General features: G+C 37.5%; 1 long non-coding RNA gene across 1 annotated transcript in view; it reads right to left on the minus strand.

The window, feature by feature from the left end:
* Positions 1–8,418: 8,418 nt before the first annotated feature.
* The window catches only part of LOC135315016 (uncharacterized), a 41,704-nt gene continuing 27,059 nt past the window's right edge, over positions 8,419–23,063 (minus strand). The window contains exons 4-7 of the long non-coding RNA XR_010374449.1: positions 19,892–20,105; positions 14,576–14,687; positions 13,802–14,025; positions 8,419–10,391 (exon numbers count right to left, since the gene is read on the minus strand). This is a non-coding gene — a long non-coding RNA (uncharacterized LOC135315016). The remainder of the gene's footprint in view (positions 10,392–13,801; positions 14,026–14,575; positions 14,688–19,891; positions 20,106–23,063) is intronic.

The following is a 23,063-nucleotide window of genomic DNA, read 5'->3' on the forward strand; positions in this document are numbered from 1 at the left end:
CCTACATTTATGTAAGATGAACTCCATAATTATTTTTGCCAAAAATATTCTTGCAAAACCTTCCTATAAAAAATGGGTAATAAGAATAGATTCCTATGTCATGTCTCCAAGACTCAAGTTCCTCACCACATTTCAATTGTCCAAAGAATCTTCCTAGTCATTGATTTATGGCTTTCAGATATCCAGTCCACTGTGGCTTTCACTTAGGGACTAGAAAGGCATTTCATCCAGAGGCTGGTGGCCAATGTGATCAACTGTGAAGGCATCAGGTATTCTAATAACCAGGATCTGTTTTTTCAAAGATGACTCCAACCTGTTCTATGTATTCTTTGCAACTGCTTCTGTAAGTGATCGCCCAAGATAATCATGGGCAAAATAATGGAGTCCTGGCATCTCTTGTATAGTTGGTTTCTGGAATGTAAATTCTGCACTGAACAGTCCAGGAGGCACTATCTTGATCCCCCAAATTGTCTGTGGTAAATGCAGATTTGAAATTTGAGCAGAATCTGACAATAGAAACTGATTAAATCCAATGGAAGTTTGGTTGAGATGGCTGAATAGGTTCTAAGTTTCTAGTAAATTATTTACCTTGACAAAGGAAATAAATGAATTATTGTCATTGTGCTGAGCCTTTGTAAAGTCATATGGAAAATGCATTTTCAAAATGTTCTTACTGTGTCTCAGGGGCTACTTAATTTTACCTCGGTCTTTAATTACAATGCTCAAACGTCCCTGACCTCATACGCCTGGCTGCAACTTTGTCTAATAGGATCTTCATCAAAGCCTGCTATTTTATCAAAGCCATTTTTCTATTGATTTTGCAAAATGGGGTTCTGTCTTTGTAAAAGGAGCTAACTCCCAGAGCAGACTTATGTTCTTGAATGAGTTTCCTTTCATTGTTGGTGAGTATATCTGACAGAAGAGGGTTTTGACATCCCTTCTCTTTCCTACAAACCGTGTTTATAACCTTTTTACATCTGTAGCAGGTTTTCAAACTATTAAAGTGTATAGTTTGTGGCAGAGCCTGTGTAATTTCCTGACATAGTAACTAGATTCGATAACATGCTCATTTCCTTAAAGGCTTCCATCCCAAGGATTTTGTATCTTAAAGTAGTTTTTAAGGATTAAGGGCAACATCAAGTCCTCTACTTCAAAAGACTTCTTGCAACTATTCCAGCCGTACCCCTTTTTCCAGGTCCTTTGGCCGTTGGTCATACTTTGTTCTATCAAATGTGAGGTGGATTTTAAAACACCATATAACACTCTGAATACATGAAGTTCCTCCTTCAATATAGTGCTGCTTCACAAAAAATATACACTGAGATCTGAAGATTTCTGTTTTTACTGTCTGTATGGATGTCTAAACTGATGAACCACTTAGATTCCTGAAGTACCTCATAGCAGACGGAGAGTAAATGAAGTGATACTGTGCTGTCATTGCAACCTTTTTGGTTGCATATATTTTCAATTTAGGCTTAAGCATTTTGGTGAAAATTTATTTCTGGATAATGGGAGGCAATTGTAATAATTTTATAATTACTTAAAAAGTAGGATCATAAAAGTTGTCTTTTCAGTTCTTATCTGAAAGGACAAAGCACTTGCTTTAAGATATTAGGTAGCAGAATTTCTTGCCAGAATTAGAGGCATCTAGCCTGATTCTCCATCTAGCCTGATTCATGAGCGCACTCATAATGACCATGAAGACCATTCAAAATGGCTGTTCAACCATCTGAGAGAGGAACTGAGTGGGGCTTCCCTGGAAGCAAATATGCTTTTCAGCTTTCGAGATCTGGTCATGAAAACTGCAGCAGTCCTTCATTACTTCACCCTGCCTGCTAGGGTGAAGAAAAATAATTTCTTGAGCACATCAGAAACACTCCTGACCTTAACTGAGAACAGTAATGTGCTAGCTGTAAAAGTATAGCATGTGTCTAACAGTCTGCAGGTCTCTTTCTGACCACCCCTCTCATCTTTGAGGTTTGTCTCTGCACAGACACAATTTTCCCTGAGGAATTTCTTTATTTTCTCAGGCCTGCAATGGCACTTTGAGACAAGGTCTTCTACATAAAAAGAGTTTTGTTTCTGGCACATAAAATCTTCTTGTGGCGTAGGTAGTCTCATGCAGCAGGGCTGCTCCTTACACCATATTTCCTCTCCCAGTATTCGTGTCAGCGAGCGGATCCTAGTCTTTAGCTACCTCTGGCTTGCTGACAGTGGCAACTCTATCTGTCATCCACAACTTCTCTGTTTTTAGCCTTTTTATGTTTACCATGGAAGAAGTCACCATTTCAGGCAGCATGCCTCCAAGTAAGTAGCAACTCCCACTAGTGAGAGGCCCCTACACCTTCCCATTCAAGGATAAATACCTGCTCTTCCCCAGCTGATTTCTCCAAGTGTATTGTCTTAATAACACTCCCCATTCTTTGTGATGTATTCCAGGACTGTAAAAGCTTCTGTCTATTCTGGCTTTTCCCCCCCGTCACAGTCCTATGTTCTACACTCTATGTTCTCAATGGGCACGTTACGTCTTGCTTAACTGTCATCAAAAGCAACCAGTTGTTTCTCTGTGTGCAGTTACACATCTGGCTGTGACCATTCTCTTGGTTAAAGCAGTCTTTAGCCAGGCAAAGGACTTTTAATTCTGCAAATTCCCTGTGCTATCTTATCTTTTAATCTCCAGCAGAAACATGCTGGTTGAACCTTACTCTTTTACCTGTTCAGTAAAGTGAGTCCCTCTCCTTGACAGTAACTTCAAAAAACTTAGTCTTGCTTGTTTAATAGGCTGATATTCAAGTGACTGGGTGGTAGGAACACAAACACTACAGCACTCTTGAACAAATCCTTTGGGACCTTCAGGCTTCAGTTGTCCTTGTCACTACAGTGCCACACACTTACTACTGAAAAATATTTCTTCCTCTCTTAATTCTCTTTTCCAGGCATCATAAATGGAATAATAGATTTTTTTACCTTTTGAATTTCTTGCTTCAATATTTAGGGAAGATATGAACTTGATAAGAACCTGATTTTAAGGATCACCACATCTGTTGATGTATAGTAGCTTGCTGTTAATCATATGTATCTTAATGGCCACAATCTGAACCAGATTATGATAAAATGCAAATAAAAATATTTAACCCATTCAATATACAACAATGTTACAGATGGTTGTAAAGAACAGGTAACAAAAGGGCATTACTTTATTGAATTATAAAAAAATCAGATTTTTCTGTCTTTTGTCAGTATTCAGTTGGAGACTCTTTCATTCAAGATGTGCCTCCATCTTACTGTGTAACTACTTTCTGAGGACTTCCTCCTGGACAATCAGATGTTCTTTCTAAGCCACACTGAGCTTTGTTTGTTTGCTTTGGTTTTGTTAGTGCAAATCTTTTCATAGGAACTCTTCAAGCCTGTAATTTCTCAGGATCCTCTAGGGCTTCCCTTCCCAAATAGTTTTTTCTTCCCAAAGCTTGTCCACCTGTAATGATCTAGAGGTAGTTTTGACGTTCTTCTTATTAAATTATAGACTGTTTTATTTTTTTTCTTTGGAAATGTGAAGTCATCTGTTCTTGAATTGCCTATTAACATCTCTTGAACTCTCTTAGTAGTAAGGTGCTCTCTTCCTCATTTGGTTACTAAATGTGTGCGTTCCAATGTAAAATGTCTCCACATACAAAGCCTTAAATTTGACACCAACCTGTAAACTGAAAAACATACCTAATTCAAGGTTATAGATGGAAAAAGAATGCCTGCCATTCATTACTAGCTCTTAACTGAGATCAGTCATGACATTAGTCAGCACTTTGGAATGATAATGGCCTGGGATAAATGTTGCCCAAACTAGTCTTTGAGGAATACTGTAGCAATTCCCAACAAGCATTTGATCAGTACTTTCCTATGAGGGAACAGACAAAGCTGTTTTGTAGGAAATATTATAATTAAAGTCATAACTGAACTATTCTACAACTACTGAGGATAGGTGCAAGTGCTTAGATTAAAATTCCTGAAACAGAACTTGAAATGTGTGGATATAATTATTGCATCACAGAAAATTAGTCTGGGAAGGATGTTCCAAGCCCTCTAATCCTTCCCCCTCTTCTACTTCATGACACTCCAAATAAATGTCTGTTCAATGCTTTATATTTAGTGATAAAAACTATGTCCCAGGGAATTGCATCCGGAATTTAGTTAAAGTTTCCCAACACATTGTCCAAACCCTTGCTGAAACTTGAGTCCATTATTACTTATCCTACTAGCCCTGGACATGGAGAATGAAATAACATCTATTATTTTCTTCTACATGACCTTTTTGATTTTAAGTACTACTTTTTCTAACCTCTGCCATGTCTTTCTTGACTAAGCAAGGTCAGATCCTTTGGTCATTTCTTGTCATTCATGCTTTTAAGATCTTTTCTTTTGCTTCTTTTCTTTCCTGATGACTCTGTCCAAGCAGTTTACTTTTTTTTTCAAATGCATCATAACAAAACTACATATAATAATGAGATGCTAAGGAAATCAGAATTATATCGCTCTTTCATCTGTTACTCCAATTTGGCATTTTCTTTTTCATAACATAGCAATACACTGTTGATTCCCATTCAGCCTGTGATAACATCCTCTCCTCACGCTTTATCGATGTGTTAAGTGACCTTTGAAAGACCTCTGGTCTGACCTTCCCATGTATATTATATTCACTATTAGTTCTATTTATTTTTGTACTTTGTCTTCCAGCATGGAAGTCAGACTTGTTGGTCCTTTGCTGTGCCAGTCCCTAATAGCACTTTTTTAAACTATTTGTATTTATTTCTGTGAAGCACATTTTAAAATTATTAGATTTCTTACTTCATTTCAGAAATTTCATTTCTGAGTGTCTGTAGACCTCAAAAGTCAGTATTGCCTGGGCTGGCTATTTATTAATTTTATGTTTATTCTAAAAACTCAGTTTGATGCTCAGTTCAAAAAAGTTCTGTGGTTTGTAAGAAGCATTCTGAACTCACATGTTCTGAACCTTTTAAACTATTTTCTTGTCTGTGTGTCATGAATATGAATATGAAACATCACTACATTCATGCAAGTTCCCATTCTGCCACTTCATTCCTCTCTGCTGTCTGAGTTGTTGATAACTGAGTGTGGAACCAGTTTTGCATCTCCCTGCAGTAGTTCTTTCATATTTCCCTAATTTGTTGATGAAAATGCCATGTGAGATAAAAGCTTCACAGAAAACAAACTGTATGACTTCTACTGTTTCTCCATCTGTATCAACTGTTACAACATCATAGACAGAAACTAGATTGCCTTGTTACAGTTTGTGCTTGACAGTCAAAGTTGGCCAATATTCATCATCATGTTTTCCTCAAGCGCTTACAAATCTGATTTGTTCGCTGACACTATTCAGATTAATTGAAGTTAAACCAATTGTTCTGCTATTTTTAAATTCTCCTTTTCCACTTTGTAGTTTCAAGATGTGTGGAATGGAATCGGGTTAGTAAGATTCACAGATCCTACAACATATATCTAACGACAGGAATTTTAATTTAATTTTTCTACATTTATGTCCTTTCACAGATATCTGGGTGTCCTGACATTTTAAATGATTGTAAGTACCAGACTTTAGTTTTAGGTGTTATCTCAATATTGAGAACTCAGCCAGAACACTGCCTCTTAATATCTGAAGGAGATTCAACCTCATAGAGTCAGATAATATTAGCAACTACACCTTTAGCAAAGTTTCATTGCCCTCTCCTGTGAGCTACCTGCAGGAAATATATACCACAGTGGCACGGTTGTCTCTGGAGACAGAGACCAGATGGAATGTGGACACCCTCTGCACCTTTAGCTGTCTCTTTTAATGAGTTCATGGAACATGGCTTCTTCATAATACTCTTTAGTAATGGACATGTGAGATGATGCCCTCTTGTTCAGTCACTGCTTTCTGGAAGTAGGATCAATGAAACGTTAAAAAACTGAATAAATATTTTTCTTCCTTCAGAACCCAGCTCTGGCTCTTGTTTCATTTAGTCACCTGGCATCTAAAAACAGAAGGGTAAAGTCTGCCCATTAGGCAGAGTTTCAAAACAGACCCTCCATGTATAAGAGGTAAGGCCTCTCTGATTTTTCTACAGGCCTGGTAGATGGGGTTGTTATTCAAGCTCTACTGATCTGAAGGGGAAAAAAATCATAGTTTTGAGGATCTGTTGTCTTATTTACGGCAAGAATGGTGGTTGGCTTATTTTGCGCTGAAGAAAAGGGAAGTTTTCTCTGGCCAAATCTGACACTGTAAAAAGTTGGAGTGAGATCCTTATCCCTTGGAAATCAACAAGATTTTCATACACAGAAATTTTGTGTTATGTCCTAATGGATTTTAGTGGAAATAAGATTTTGTAAAGAAAATAAAATTCAGTTATTTTTTTCTGGAACTGAGCTACTCTTCTAGATTATATTAATTTATTTTGTCCATTTCAAAGGCAAAGCTACTTTAATCAGAATAGTCTTGAAAATAGTTTAAGCTAACATATTGTCTTTTAGTCTGTGATAGGATTCCAGTGGACACATCATCTGTTACCACCACTCAGTGTTAACTTCCATTAGAGGCATAATATCAGACAACCATGTGGGCCATGACAGCAACATTTTAAACTGTTGTAGTAATAGATGCAGCAGCACATAAAAGAGTTATTACTGAGTTTTTGCTAATCATGTTAGGACTAAGACTTCAATTAAATCTGACACAGAACTGAATCCATTTGAAAATGCCGATCCACGTGCCAAAGTTCTTTGATACAGAAACTAAGGAAGGCCTAATTCTTTTCCTTAAAATACAGCAGTCTCACAGGAGACTGTGTTCTAACTTCCAAAGACACAGTGGTCAGACGCCTTCCTGAGAGATACTTTTGGCTCTTTAAGGGCTAGAAATAGCTTAGTGAAGTTTTTGGATTCACTGATTTGGATGTTGGCAAGTCTCACAGGCATTAGGCAAAAAGTAGACCCCCTAAGCTGTTTTATAGCTTTCTTTGAACTATGCTAATTTAACTTTATTCTGTCTTAAAGAAAGCCATTTAAAAAAAAAAACAAACCAGCATTAGCCGCAATGCATGCTTAATGCTTATATAGCTACAAAAAAGTTCCTCTAGATAAGTGATGAAATTTCAGACGCAGTTTTTAGACTGCATATTTTCATTATAACACATTTCTATTAAATACAGATGCTAAAGTTCCACCATGTAGATTTAACACAATAATTGGCTAGAACTGTGTTAGTTTTGTCTTTCTTAAGATTATATTTGGGGACAGTTTAGCAGATGTCTGAATTACACTTTTTTAATAACAGGAACAATGCACAATTTGAAGACATGTCTTTAAGATTCATTTTTGGATTAAAACCTAAACAAACAGAACACAGGCCTTAGGCAAATCCAAGAAATAAAAAAGGAAATAAATTGGATGCAAAGGCCCATATGCTGTGTACAAATCAGGTCTATTATCTGTGCTTACCTTATGGCAGAGATATCATTTATAAACCATCTTTATTGCTGAGCGGAGATAAAAACAGTATGTTAACAGTACATTATAGCTTATCTCTCACAAACAGGTAAGGAATCAGCTCTTTCTTTAGGAATAAAAAAACCACCAGAAAACAAAAACTATGTGTGTATATTTACTGTGTTTATTTAATTGCAGCACAGTGCAAACATAACTAACAAGAAATATCAGCTTCTTCTTCCATACACGATGTATCCCATCTGCTCCGCCTGAGCAATACCAGCTCAGCACCAGACATCTCTTCCCAGGCACCTCAATATTAGAATTCAATCACACGGTAAAATTATTAAATCAAAAGGCCAAAAGGGTCAAAACTAATATCCCTTGAGGTTGAAAAATGTCCAGGCTAGCTCAACAGCTGGTGGCTTGAAATATATTTTGATGATTAGGATGAATGTTGGGTTGGTTTTTTCATTTCTTTGATTGTTTTAATATAACTTCTCTGTGATTGCAAAAGACTTCCTACTTTCAGATATGCTGTTGAGTACAGGAAATGCTCCTGCTCATACATATGGGAAAATCAAATTAATCTAAGCTTTTCTGATAGTGTTTTAATGTGATCCTACTCTTACCATCATCCTCATTATTTAAAGTCAATCAAGGTTGGTGACATTGTGATGTACATTGAGGGATTAAATCTTTCATATTTTCATTAGCAGAGGCAGACCCTGTGGCTAAAAACAACATAAAAAGTAAAAGAGAAAGGGAAGGAAACAGAAAAGAGATGGAAAAGAAATGGAAAGGAAAGGGAAGGGAAGGGAAGGGAAGGGAAGGGAAGGGAAGGGAAGGGAAGGGAAGGGAAGGGAAGGGAAGGGAAGGGAAGGGAAGGGAAGGGAAGGGAAGGGAAAGCAAGAGGGAAAGCAAGAGGGAAAGCAAAAGGGAAAGCAAAAGGGAAAGCAAAAGGGAAAGCAAAAGGCAAGGAAAAACACTGGAATATCACTCTGTTTCTCCTACATACTTTCTGTGTTGGTTTACCCATGTCACTCAAACTGTTACTGTAGTATGAAATCTACATTGATGTAATGATCTTTGGATTCCTTGTCTTTGGATTCCTTGTCTGTAAAATAGGGAGAAGACAGTGACATGCAGTGTAAAAGCACTACAAAGCTAAATCTATTAACACATAAAATTATTCTAGGTCAAGCAAAGAAGGATATACCTTCATTACATCATCTGTTTACGTATACCTTTACTATACAAGTACTCGCACCATCTGCTGCTCACAGCATAATGTAATACTAACCTTGTAAAAGAATCTCTTCTGATTTGATGTAATACATCCTTTTCAATGAGAGTTTTGGAAAAATTCCCAGCTTAATCTAAGCACACCGGCATATTGGAAAGCTAGCAGTAATGTTTACCAACTATACCTAACAGTCAGCAAACACTATTTGTTCTTCTCCTGCAATACATTGTTTATATTATGTTCCATTAAAAAATGTGACTGAACAGCAGGAAAGAAGATCACCTGTTTGACTTTTTGATGCAAAATTCTGGATCCTTTTTGGAGATGGAGGGAGATCTTATGCGTTTTTAAGGGCAGGAGTGCCTGTGAAAGTGAGGGATGTCACAGAGTGTGTGAGGGGTCAGCAGGGACTGAGGCAAGGGGCAAGCTGGGAGCATCCAGCAGAAATGAGGAGGCTCCTGAGAGCAGTAGGAAGCAAATACATAGCCCAGTCAAACAAACACAGAGTGAGGACTGTGTGGAGTGTGCTACAGCTTAGATACCCTGGAATTGCTGGAGTGACAGAAAGAAAGAAGGAAAAAATCCACCCTGCAAAAATATGCATGTGTGGTAGATTTTAAAACTTTTATTTTAATCTGTCACTACTGTGGGTATCATATGTTCTTCACATTCTTAAAAAAAAAAATGCATTAGGTCTTGTCAGTGGAATCTAGTGAGAGGATAAGACGCAATAAGCACAAATTGAAATACAAAAAATTCCATTTAAGCATCATAAAAATAGAGTGTTGTTTTTTTTTTTCCTGAGGGTAACTGAACAGTGGAACAGATTGTCCAGAGATGCTGTAGAGTCTCCATCCTTTGAGATATTCAAAACTAAACTGGACAGAGACCTGAGTAACCTGGACGAGGTGATCCTGCTTTGAGCAGGGGGTTGGACTAGGCCAACCTCAACCATTCTGTGATTCTGTCTTGGGATATGTTTGGGAGGAAGGGGAAGTTGCTATGCTTATTTCAGTTAATTCCCCCCACCCCCCACCCCGTGTTTATTTAAGGAAAAAAGTGTGGACATATCTATCCCTAACCCGTGGCTGACTTGTGCTTCCACAGCACACACCTGACAGTAGCCAACATCCCTGTAAATATGCTGCTCCATCAGTAGGTCCAGGTGACTTCCACAAATTGAAGGTGCAGGTGCACAGAAGGCAGCAAAGGCCACTAGAGGTCACACAAGCTATTTAAAAGAATATAAAGCAAGTCATTTATACTCCATTCGGGAGTCTTTTCCCCTTCCACTGGCTCCCCTTGCTTGGTGGTCGCAGGTTATATCCCTTCTTGATACAAGGCCATGGTCAGATAAGTTTAGCTTGTTTTCTTCCTGAGCCTGATTTTCAGCTCTGATTTAGTCATGTGGAGATGGTATCACTTTATGGAGAAAATTCCACTGTGATCACAGGCCATGGAAATGTCAAACATTAGTAAAAACTATAATCTCATGTTAGCTGAGAAATGTTTTTCCTGCATTCCAAATACAGACTCAGTGAGTGAACAAGACAGAGTATGGGAGAGCAAGAGTGAGCAGCAATAACAACAGTATTCATCTTCCCCAAACTGATGCAGCAATCAGCTTTACAATTTCCAGGATCCATTTCACTGGGTTTTATAACAGGAGCTGAGATGAAAAAGAAATGAGAGTCTTTAATGATGAGACTGCTCCACCCAAAGCTTTATCATTACTTTCTCTCTACTCTAATATCCAGTCTCCTGACTTACAAATTTGCATCTTCCTTTCTCACTACTGTCCTTTCTTTACATTTGCTTTACTGTCTGTCACATGCACATGCAGACAGAGAAATAAGGTTTCAAATCCAGATACTCCTAAGGTTAGGTTGCATTTCTGTTTATTATTATGGTCTCCCCTTGTCCCTTCTCTTACTGTCTATTTTTCCTAGAATGTCTATCTATGGATTTTTATTTGAATTAGTGTGTCAAACTGCTTCCTTCAAACAGGGCAAAGGAACATATGTGTGGAAGAAAGAAGGCAGAGCTGTGCAGACTTGCTAAGAGATGCAGTGTTTAATTCCTGCATAAAGCATAAAATAGCTAAACATTCTACTTGGAAAAAACCTCAAACAAACAAACATACAAACAGGATTATTTTAATCCTCTACTTTGTTTTAGCTGGAGTTACCATTCGTAAAGAACATCCCTCATAATTAGTTCTCCAGAAATTAATTCAAGACACTTTTGATTCCTATTCCTTCCTAAATACTTTTAGGCAAGTTACACCAGCTATCCCCATGTCTGGTATATCAACTATGCCATTTCTCTACCTCAGTCCAATGATGACAATGACTCAATGTGATGGTACTGATGATAAGGGTCATATAGGTAGTGGTGAATGAGATTTGGATTTACTGTTATATGAAGATACTGGTTTGGAATATTGCAAGTTATTCATTAGGACAAGCCATTTTTATTTGCACTGTTTTCAAAGAACAGGGAGAAAGAAAGAGAGCACCTGCAAAAATCAGAGGGTCGTTACTGTAGAAGAACACCTGGTAACCAGAGGGGACCCTAAGTCACTGCTATGGTCTAAATTAAGGCTGGGGCCTGAGCTTGCTGCTGTCCTTAATGAAGGCAAAAGCTCTAAATACCAGACTCCTTAAATTAGTCCCTTTCTCTCTTCTCTGCATTGCATTTTGTAGAGGCAAAGAATAACTTGGGTATAAAAACATCTGTGTCATATCCCTTAATATATTTTGTGCTCAACAGTGACCACAGCAGAATATTTCCTTTGCTGAAGCCTCCAGTAAGAAAGCTAATGATCCATTAAAACATCTCTGCTTTAATGCATGCTCTGTCTTGCACTACAGAAATTCCCAGAGGAGGGAGGAAGAAGCACAGGATTTAGTTTTATGCAGCAAAGAACAATGGGACATGGATTAATTTCCTTTCCCCCATAACAAGGGTCTTTTGGATATCATAACAACAAGGAATTTGCAATGAAAATCTGAAGAATGAGCTGATTGCATATGGCAGGTTACCAGATGGTTTTTAGTTAAATAGTTAATTAAGGAAAAAGGAGTTATATGACTTATGAGTTGCAGATTTGTAGTTTCCTTCATAACCAAAATAAACAGTCTATGAGAACATATATGGATGAAACTTCTTCTTTAACATAAATCACTTAATTTATGAGTTCACTGGGTACATAGGACCCAGTTTCCTGTACTTTACAGAATGCATTTTGCATGCAGATGCAAGTTAGACAATTCTTGTTACCTCCCTTCCTTCATCTTTCTCTCTTTTTCTCTTTCTGTCCATCATTTTCCCTCCCTCCCTTTTCCTTCCTTTGTTCCTTTCTTCCTTTTTGTTCCTACTCTCTCCCCCTCCTTATATCTCTCTTTCTTTCTTCTGCAAAACTTATTTTTATGTGCAAAGTATAAATTATATTTTGTATCATTTTTCAGAAAAAAAAAGAAAAGAAGGAGTTAAAAAGTCAGGAAATAATTTTGGAAACCTCGATTGCTTACAGTAATTATTTTGTTGATCTGTTGTGGCTTGTAGAAGAGTGTGTTTTAATAGGTTTTAATAGCTTACTAGGACAGAAGAAATTAACTGTTTCGGAACTAACAGATGGGCATTGGCAAAATGATTGTTTCTGACTTTTCACCATTTAGGCTGTGCGCATCATGCAGGGCAATGACTTTTCAAAAATTCCTGCTGATTCTGAATCTCATTTAGTTTTGTACAGGCACATGAGTTTTAGGATAGGAAGGCTGGCAGAAGTGACTCTGCACAATCTGTAATATCAGACAGCATTGTGTGAAACATGCTAAATGTCATTTCTGTAGAGGCAGAGTGATGAGGGGATGAATGTTATTTGCACAAGGGATGGCTGCAGATGATCTCATTAATCTTTCATTTTATGGACACCGTTTCAAAGGCAGAGAAAAGTGACTCAGAGTGTACAAATGGCATAAAGTCTCGTCTCTGGCCACTCAGGGTACAAGCAAGCATGGTTCAGAGTATGCTTAAATGTCACATTTAGTTGTTATCCCTGGCTTTGAAGAGCTTTGCAACTCTACTGGAGCCTGGAAATAAGGCTCGCATAAATACAGAGCAAGATGCTCACTTTTAAGTCCAGGTGAGAAATATTATTAGGACGCTCCATTAGGATGTATTACTAGGGTTCCTATATCACCGGAGGATGTGCACAGATGCATTGCCACCTGAGACACTCTGCAGCCAGAAGTCCAGGAACAGCATGAGACAGACCTTTATGCATTAATGGCAGCATTCTGCTGCTGACGTTCAATTATTTCTGCATATTGCACACAGAATAACTCCAGGAATTGACATATTATACTCTTATACTCCTGCTCTTGTGCTGGTGGTGAGAGCTTTAATTTTACTTTTATTCAGACCCTCTGCTTTTTTAAACCTGAAAATAAGCTTGTGCTTGAGCCTAATAGTTTCTCCCCTACCCCCCAACCCCAAGCCCATCCTGTACCACTGAGTTAGTTACTGGCTCAAGGCATCTCTAGAGGTAGATTGACCACTTAGAATCAGAACTGTAGAATCACAGAATCATAGAATCAATCATTTGGGTTGAAAGGGACCTTTAAAGGTCATCTAGTCCAACCCCCTGCAATGAGCAGGGACATCTTCAGCTAGATCCACTTAGATAAGTCTGCTTTGGCACAGCTGAAAGTTCATCTCACTGAAACCCTGACTCTTATGAAAAGCAGTGAAAGTTTCACAAAGAATCCCAAGTCCAGTAAACAGCTCACTCTCTTAAGGAACTACTTTAAATGATCCTACAGGTTTCTAGTAGGATTTTAGCTGACCTTTACCTAAGGAGCATCTCTACAGAGCAGCACATCTTCTGGTTCTCCAGGGTAGGACTTAAGACACTGTGTACCTAACTGTGTAAACAGCTCAAGTCAGCATCACTACATATACAGCTCAGGTGGACTATATAAATCCACTGGGAGTTCATAATTTTTTAAAAAATCAGATACAGATGAAGCACAGACTTTAAGGGAACAGTAGCTCCTCTTCTTCACCCCTACTCACCTTAGTCTTATTTAAGGAAACAGTGAGGTTTGTCACACAATGCCAGGGCAGACTTTTCTGTGTTCTCCTGTTCTGGACACCTTTGGAGGCCCTTCTGAGTGCTTGGTGTGACACAGTTGCTCTGCCCACATTTGTTGAAATATGAATATGTCCAGAAAGAAAATATGTGTTTTCTCTATGTATTTCAGCATGTATCGAATTTCTTCTGAATTTGCACCTGTTACCTGAAAAATAAAAGCAATCTCTAAGATTTAGTCTCCCTAATGTCTTAATCCCATTTTAACTTCTAGGATGGTTCTACTGAATAACAATTTCTGTTACAAATTTTCCAGTTGATACATAGGACAAAGATTTTAGAGATTTGAACTGAAGTTGCCAGAGGAGATCTAACATATTGCAGACCTCAGTAAGAATTACATTTTTCTCTGTGTCACTACCACCTAAGCATTAAAAAACAGTGCTGGGTAATTATTTTCCTTATAACTTTAACTGTACTTCAATAGAAGATTCTTAGAGTCTTTTACTTCCCTTACAGTACCACCCAAAAGATTAAAACTTAGTTGGAAGTTTGTCACCCACAGCATGAACTCAGCTTCCACACTCAGACAGGTACAATATGTGTATATATGCACAACACTGCTAAAGAATAGTGTGCTATTTGCATTGTCAGGGGACCAAGCCAGCAGATTTTTTCTGGTGTGAACAGAACAGAAAATATTTTTAAACATTTTTATTTTTTTTTACTTTCCCTACTCCTCCAAGCACAATATTTACCTGCAGCCAGATAGTATCAGTTCTTTGTGTGTGCATGCAGCTTGGGAAGAGCACACAAGGAATCTTTTTACTCTTTTAAAGATTGTATAAGTCCAGGTGGAATGACTGCTCTCTGTAGGGAAGGAAAGTTTCTATATCAAAGATCTTTGAACCTCAAGGTGGTCAGAGCAGAAAAATATTGGGAATATGACCTGCCAGAAATCAGCCAGAAATGTCTGATTTACCTACAAATAATCCTCCTGCAAGTTCTAGAAGCAGCCAGGCTCCCGTAAATGTCTCTAGAACTACTTTTATCTCATTTTTAGTAATTGGTTAGATATCGGGTTGACAGTGTTCCTTTACTTTCATTCAGCTCAATAACATCTTATGTACTTTTAAGGACTTGCATCATTTCTACACCCAAATAAGAGACTGCAAATTTATGAACTACTTTACTAACCATTGGCTTGCACCTCTAATACAATAGAAGTGATACCCAATAGGACTGTTGAAACATTTTTTAGAGCTATCTTGGCATGCCCTATTTACAGCAGGGCTTGAGAGACCATACTCTGCACTCGTCTCTAAAACATAATTCTATTCATCTGTATGGTAGGAAGGTAATACTTTATTATAAGCCCAATGAGGCTGTGAGCTTTAATCATTGTTTGTAAAATATTCAGAGAGAATGGCTTAAAGGAAGCGTGTGAAATGACATTGGCTCCTATTATGAGTTGTATCTCCCTGCTGATGCATATACCAAGTCCTGCTAACATAAAATATAGCATACAGTGAAGCAAGAAGGGTTTCCTTCAATTACTTATTATTTATTTCATTATTTACTCAAGCAAAAAACATATACAGCATAAGAGTGGGTAATATTAATGCACCCAGCATTTTTTTTTTCAAAATATTTGAAATTACTTTATGAAAAGCACATTGGCTGATTTTACTTTGGATGGAACTAAATCTCCTAAGTTACTAACACTTGACTTATTTTTATATTTATATATTTATATTTATTTATATTAAAGAAATTTACATCAACAAAACTTTGACAGTGTGAATATTCTGGTTCAAATCCCTTCTGCAGATGTTTTTATAAAAGAAGAGACAGGCATTTTTGTGAGAACACATGGCTGAAAATATGATAAAAACAAGATCATCAACTTGTTTTGTCCCTCTGAAGAGCATCAAACAGTAGGAATTTGCAGGAGGTAGTTAAATCACAGTAGTACAGAATTCATTAGCAAAGGCAGAGCTATAAAGTAACTATATTACAAGCCTTTTTAACATGTATAGAAGGTGCATCCCTGTCTCCTGTGTACATCCATTGGCTTGAGTCACACTATATGTGCAGATATTTCGGATATCATTATCTGTAGCATTTTCGTCTGGTTGGCTATCATGGGAAAATGAATGTGTGAATAAACAAACAGGATTCAGCTGCTTACACATATGCATACAGAAATCAGTACCATCCCTCCTTCCCCAAAGGAAGAATTTTTATAAGCATTGTTTATAAGCTTAATAACATAGACATACTTCTTGTACGACTAAAAACTGGTAGTATTATTATGCCTTAAAATCACTCCAACCTTTAAGCATCATTAGATAATACATCCTTTTATTATGAGAGACACAGAAGATAGAAATTTATTTAGTATATAACAGTGGCCAGAATCTGCCTTCCACTCTCATTGTAGACTATTTCACTCACAAGAGTGCCACAGAAAGTCCATTAACGTCAGCTGTTTTTGTAGCACAACGCTTTGCTCACTGGGAGGAGGATAGTTGACATCTGCCTCTTTGCCATCAGTCACAGTACTTGAGAGTTATCAAGACACGGAGCCTTTATAGGCTGAATGCCCACACAAACTTTTCAACTAGCAGCATCTACAGGTATATATGCATAAATATACATTGGATTGTGCCTAGTGCTTATTCAGTACCTTATGATTTTCAAACACTGATCATTGTTTTCCTGCAAAGCTATAAAGTGATAATTAGATGAATGAAATGTGATAGAGAAAAGAATCTACAGATAATAAAATTAATAGAAACTCTCTCTCTCCTTCTTCCCCCTTCTTCTTGTCATACACACCTGCGGTCACATACAGTCTTTTCTGGCATTCACTGAATTATAAAACATATACCTTATGCTCTGAAAGCAGACTTCTTTTTTTCTCTCTGTCTTTCACTGTGGTAAAAAGGGCCACTAACAAAATTAATTGAGTACTTTGTAGATATTTATAAAAAATTCTGCATGGCAATAATAATGGATTAGCATAGTACTCTACCTGTCCGAATGATGTCAGTGTGCTTTGTGTGTTATGTAGAGACATCATATTTTTACTGAGAAGGTGCTTTTTTGCAGTGTTGCTGGTTATTACAGCCAAGCGGACAACCTGCAGAGAAGCTTGTGTGCCCAATTAACCCCTTTTAACTCTATGCAATTACTGTTCACATCCATTACACTTTTGATGAAGAACAAGCATTAACAATCACGCCATGAGCCAGTGCAAAATTAAAACTTTAGCAGCAGTGGTGCAACAGCTGCCAGGGTATAAGAAAATAGTAAGAATAAGATACTGAGTCATTATACCACCCATCACAGAATTTTTACAAAATAAAAGAGATTATGCACTACTGGGCTGATTGTTTGGGCAAGTGAACAGGGGATATAAGGAAACTGAGTTTCAGTCTATAGCTCAGGCAGAAGCTAGATTGCTTGCTCTCATAAATTCAGCTATATTAAATCTAATTTCTATCTTATATTCATGCACCGTTAGGTAAGTTGTACATTGTCCCTATCAGAATCTGGAACAGAAAATGCCCCCAGGGCATGGGTTCTTGGTCACTCTCTCTGTGTGATGAGTTGAGCTGCTGAGAATTAAGAATATTAAAAAAAGAATCCTAACCATTCCACGTCTTGTTCTTTCCAGCACAGTTCTTAGTTTCTGAGGAGAATCAAACCAAAATACTATGTGTTTCTGAAAGCAAGATGAACTCTTATGTAAGACAATGTTAGAAATATATTGCTTGCTTCAAAACCAGAGTACAGCAAAAGAGTATCAAGAAAATAAAAATTTAGCTGTTGTTTTCTAATTTCCAACAGTCAAAAATGAGATATATGACCCAGGAATGGGAGTCCAAAAGCTTTCTACCTGGAGAATCCAGGCTAGAAATTTAAGAGTCTTGAGTTTAAAGTTGTTGGACTGAAATCTTGGGTGCTGCACACATGGATACTAAAGAACAAGGCAGAAAGTGTGGCCATCTGAAGGACGTCTCTACTGTGACTGGTATGTTCAGTGTACGTCATGCTGGCAGGTCAGGTCAAGGAGAGCCACAGCTGGCACTTTCACTGTGCTGTCAGGAAATGATGCTGCAGGAAAATCTGCAGGAAATCTGCAGGAAATCTCTTCCACACAAAAGTTATACAGATTATGAAATTTCAGAAGGTCATGCTTGCCCTGTAGCTGCCTGATCATCAGATGTGACACAAAGGTAAACTGCAGTAGCATATGCTTAGGAGCATGGAGGGGTGTGTGTGTGTGTGTGTGTGTGTGTGTGTGTTAATTTTTTTTTCTGCAAGTCCCTATTAGATATTGTATCAAACCGAATAAAGTTAACATTTTAGAAACAAACAAAAAAAAAAAACAGCGAGTGAGAAGTCCTAGCACAGCAGTCTGCATACAATACTATGCAAAGCAGAAATGTTTCAGCCATTCTACAAGTAAAACAAACAAGTAAAGGCCTAAAGCAATGACAGTAACTTGGTGCAGTAGAACTCCACTTGAATCCAGAGAATTGGTATCAGCTAAGTAGAATTATTGCATAAAAAAAAAAAGAAATTGTTTGTATGTCATTTTCTGGTTATCATAAAAAGAACTGGTAGGTACATAGAAACTGCAGTTACCACTGATCATGCATTCCAGAGTGCATTCTTGGTAAACCGCAGCTTCTGCTCTGCTAAAGCAGCATTGTAAAGCCAGAAAAGTTTTAAGAAAACCACACATAGAAGTGTAATATGAGCCTGGAAAATAAAGGTATGCTTCACTTATCTCATACAAATTTTCAGAAAACAGCAATAACAAAGAAAAATAAAGAGAAGGAAGCTTGGAAGAAAAGCTGGCAGAAACAAAAAATGTTACATTTTAGTTTGTAAAAAGAAAGAATAAAATGTAGGTGGCTCATTCGCTTGTTCAAAACCAGTTTCTGATGACTTTGGAATGTAGATGGCAAACGGCTGACTGGGACTGGCTTACATTCAAGAATAAAAATGAAGGGTCCCAGTGAAAGTGTATCCAGAGAATCAGGAGAAGTTTGATCAGAAATAGTTTATTTCACAGCTGTAGTGAACTTGGACAATATTTAAGTTTAAATAGAAATTATGCTTCAAGCTTTCATATACTAAGCTTTTCACATAGATTTTGAACCTGACCTGAGTAGCTGTAGGATAACTATACCTTAGGATAGTCTTTCTATGTACATGCTTATTTGAGAGCACTGTATGTTTGAAATTTGTTGTTGATAAAACCTTGTTAATTTGTGTTATCCCAAGTGGCCAACTCTGCTGTGAGCCACCAAACCAAACCAAGAGGAAAACCATAAGTAACTATCAGAAGACGAATTATTGTTAATTATTTCTTTTTTATTGAAGGGTCTGCTATCATTCAGAAAAAATAAATTTCCTACCACACAGTTACTATAAAAATAAAAAACAATCGCCAAACTCTTGCCAGTCAACACATAAGCAACCTGTTAATACAAAACTAAAATAAAATTTACAAACCTGCATATGCATTGTCAGGGAAGGTTTACTTGATCATCTCTTGTATAACTGTGCCTTAATTAGATTGTAAGAGCCTCAGGGATCATGTTAATATTTTAATAATTTGTAGAAACTGGCCTGCATACTAAATAGACCTTTGGTATAGTACTGTAATAACAGTATTAGCAAGTGACATCAGTATTAACTACCACAATAAATGGAAGCTTTCCTCCAATTATATTTAAGAGGTTCACTAGTCTGAAGGAAATTGGTAGAATCAGTGACATGGGAATTTAGACTTCTGCTCCCACTGAAATAAGCCTATCTCTACAGGCAGGAGCCCATGTTCCTTAGGAGTTACCAGGATGTAACTATAATGTAACAATACTCTCTTCTTCTTAGACATGCTCTTTCTTTGAGTGCTGTCACTTGACAGAAAAAGTTATTCTGACAGATCAGTATCACCACAGTATTTTCACTCCCAGCTAAGCTGGTATTCAGGGAGCTTGTGATTCATGAGGCCAGCACAAAGTTACCTTGACAGCCACAGGAATGAGACTTACCCAAGTGTGAGAGATCACAGTAACGTGAAAAGAGTCTCCTTCTTCCTCAGTGACTTGGACAACAAATAGGTTATGTGGAGTAAAGTGCAAGCCCTTTGATGGTTTCATCATCTTAGAGTTGCCCCACCAACTGCAAGGGTGATGTGCTACATGTTACGGTCTTGGCTTCTTTGCAGCTGCAGTTACATTTCTTTACAGAATTTGTACGTTGACACTAGGAAAAGATTATAATAAATGAAGTGTTGATTTCAAAATTTCAGACACAAAGATCTTTTTTTTTTTTTTTATCCTGTTTGGCAAAGGTGGCTTTAATTTGATTTTCACAAGTGCAAAAACCTGCCCCCTCAGAAGTTGGTCAAACTATTAATTTTACAGCAAGGACAACAGAGTACAGTAAAAGCTTTTCACAAAGCCAGACAGCTTAACCTAATTAAATGGCTGTTTTGACAGGTGGTTTTAAAGTGGAATGAATGTTATTGAGAATGGCTACAGAGTCATATATGATGAGTGTCTGTGTGTTTATGTGTGCAGGTGAAAATATGACTGTGCGGGGGGTGACAATAGATCTGTGTCCATAAAGCATTTTTTTTCCCCAAAAGCTGCAGCTGTTCAAGATTTATAGATTTATTTCAATTAATTGTGTTAGATATATTGACTCAGGTGAATAACTACACCTGGACTATAGTAAAAGAAAGATGTTTATGAAGGTCTGTGATGTCATTCATCAGGGAAAATGAGATGTGCATTTTACAAGGGGAAACGAACCTTGTAGGAAATATATAAACATTGTCGTAAGGGATCTGATTTCTGGTTCTGCTCAATATCACAAAATGTCTCTGCCCCATTAAAATGGTGCATTTGTAGTAGGAGGTAGTGAACATTCAGGTCTCCAAAAGCATGCTGAAAGGGCTGTGAATCCATCAGAGTTTCAGCATTTTGCACAGTGAGCCAGATTAGCTGTCTTGATGCTGCATGCAGAAGTCCCCTCCTCATCCACCTCCTGTCTGCATGGATTCCCAAACTCTCCCTTCTGCAGCTGCTATCTACACATGCAAGTCTGGCTTGCAGAGAGTTAGCCAGATACAGTTGCCAAAAGAGTGAGGGCCTTAGGGTCTAAACTGCTATGTAGTCTCTCTATCCACTTCTGTTTAGTTCAGATAAGATTGTTATTAGTTTAGCTTGACTTGTAAAGTCTTATGTTCTCAAGTATTTTGATACTGTCTTCATTGTCCTCTAATGGCAAGGAAGAAAGTTTGCTCTACTGTAACCTATGCACACTTTAAAGGAATATTATCTGTTGCCATAAAGTGATGACAATGAAGTTTTAGTCTCAGAACAAACATACTGTAAACAAAGTAATCTGGCAAAACTATGGTATGTTTTGGGCTGAGTTCATCTATCATGCTAAGAAAGTACATTTCCTTCTAGAAAGGTAAAGCTGTTATACCAATTACTTTTGTGCCGTTGAAGACTTTGTTTGGGTTTGGTGGTGTTTGTTTGGTTTTTTGCTTTATACAGTGCTTGCTAACCTGTAGTTATGCAGTGGACACAGTACAATATATACTTTAAGCTCTATTTTTTTAATATCTCCTAGGAAATTACTGGCAACAAGTAATTCTGAAGAATATGCAGGCTGCCTTAAGTTCACGTTCAGTCTTCAGTACTCTGATTATCACTCTGTTCATATTTCCAGACCTCCATAGCTCATTCTCTATTAGCTGTGGGATCTATTATGTCACTGAAACTGAAGAAATCCTTAATTACCTAAACATTGCTCTGGTAGGTCTGTTGGCTATTTCTGTTTTCTTGTGTGAAGCTCAAAAGAGAGTTCTGCAATGTGGTCTGATGGATTTGAAGCAAGGAGATCATCTCTAGTTTGTGACTACCCACCTGGGCAACCTCAGGTCCACCTTCAATGTCTCTTCCTCACATTTCAGTTAGGTACTTTCATACTTTCTTCAAATTTAGAAAGTATTCTCTTTAAAGATGACTTCAGCGTTCTCCCACTTACAGCACACTTGAAACTATTTTGTGCCATGATGCCTACAAGAAACTTTAAAGCTCAGGCAACCACTATCAGTGAAACCACCCACCATGTTATTCAATAGTCTCGTGGTTCCTTTGTGTTCCTTAGTCTGGCTTAACCTATTAGTTGTGTCTATGGCTGTGTCTCTCCCTTCTGCTCTGAGATGTGCTTAGCACAACATTGTGCCAATGAGCAGATCTCTGAAGCTCTCAAGGGACCGAGAGAACAATGAAATAGCTTATATGTGCCTCTGTTTTGCCCATGCAAAAGTGAGAATTATACAAGATCATTCATAAAAGCATTCTGAAGTGTGCTGAAAAGAGATTCTGGTATCCTAGTGACAATTTTTGATCTGATCAACCATAAAAATCCCATTTCCACCAGTCAGTCAAAATTCTTATGTATACAGACCCTACTTATGTAATATTTAATAAGCTAGACAAATGTTTTGCTGAATTATTTCCAAAATAACTAAAACTAAAGTATAAGGAAGTCTATTGGGACAATTTCTTATAGAGAAAGGTATAGTAAGAGCAGTACCAGCTCATCTAAAACATTTCACTATGTTTCAGAAACTTTGCAAACCATGTTAAAGTAGCATAGAAACCCAGGCTCCCCGGCCACTCAATTCTAGGTCTTCATCAGTTCTGTCAGATAAAGGGAGAATTGTAATGGTAGATATGGCTTGTGAACTTTTAGCCATTCAAAACATCTGAGAACTCTTCACTCCTTTGTGACAACTGTATCACGTGTTAAATGGCTGTTATGGTATTGTGGGTTTGAATCAAGTTGGTGATTAAAATTGAATAAAGTTCAAGCAGACTAAAGAAATATTTAGCGATCAAGGAGAGTTAAGAAATATTTTGTACAAATCATCAAAGGGTGACAGAAAAAAAATTAAGCATATTAAGCAAAACATAGTAAAAACTCATATGATAGAGGAAAAGGATTCTACATTTTACATATTTCTGATTTGCATGTACACATAAAGCTACCTCTTTTTCATAACTATGTCTGAATATTTTGCTCTTGGTCTGACTATTAATCATTTTGTTCCACCTCACACTGCCATTTGGCTTTCCTCCAAGACATTTCAGCATTTTTTTCTCTGTGAGTCTCTGTCTGTGAAGATAAAAATAATTTGTA

Source organism: Phalacrocorax carbo, chromosome 9, assembly GCF_963921805.1.
Source record: "Phalacrocorax carbo chromosome 9, bPhaCar2.1, whole genome shotgun sequence".
Lineage (NCBI taxonomy): Eukaryota > Metazoa > Chordata > Aves > Suliformes > Phalacrocoracidae > Phalacrocorax > Phalacrocorax carbo.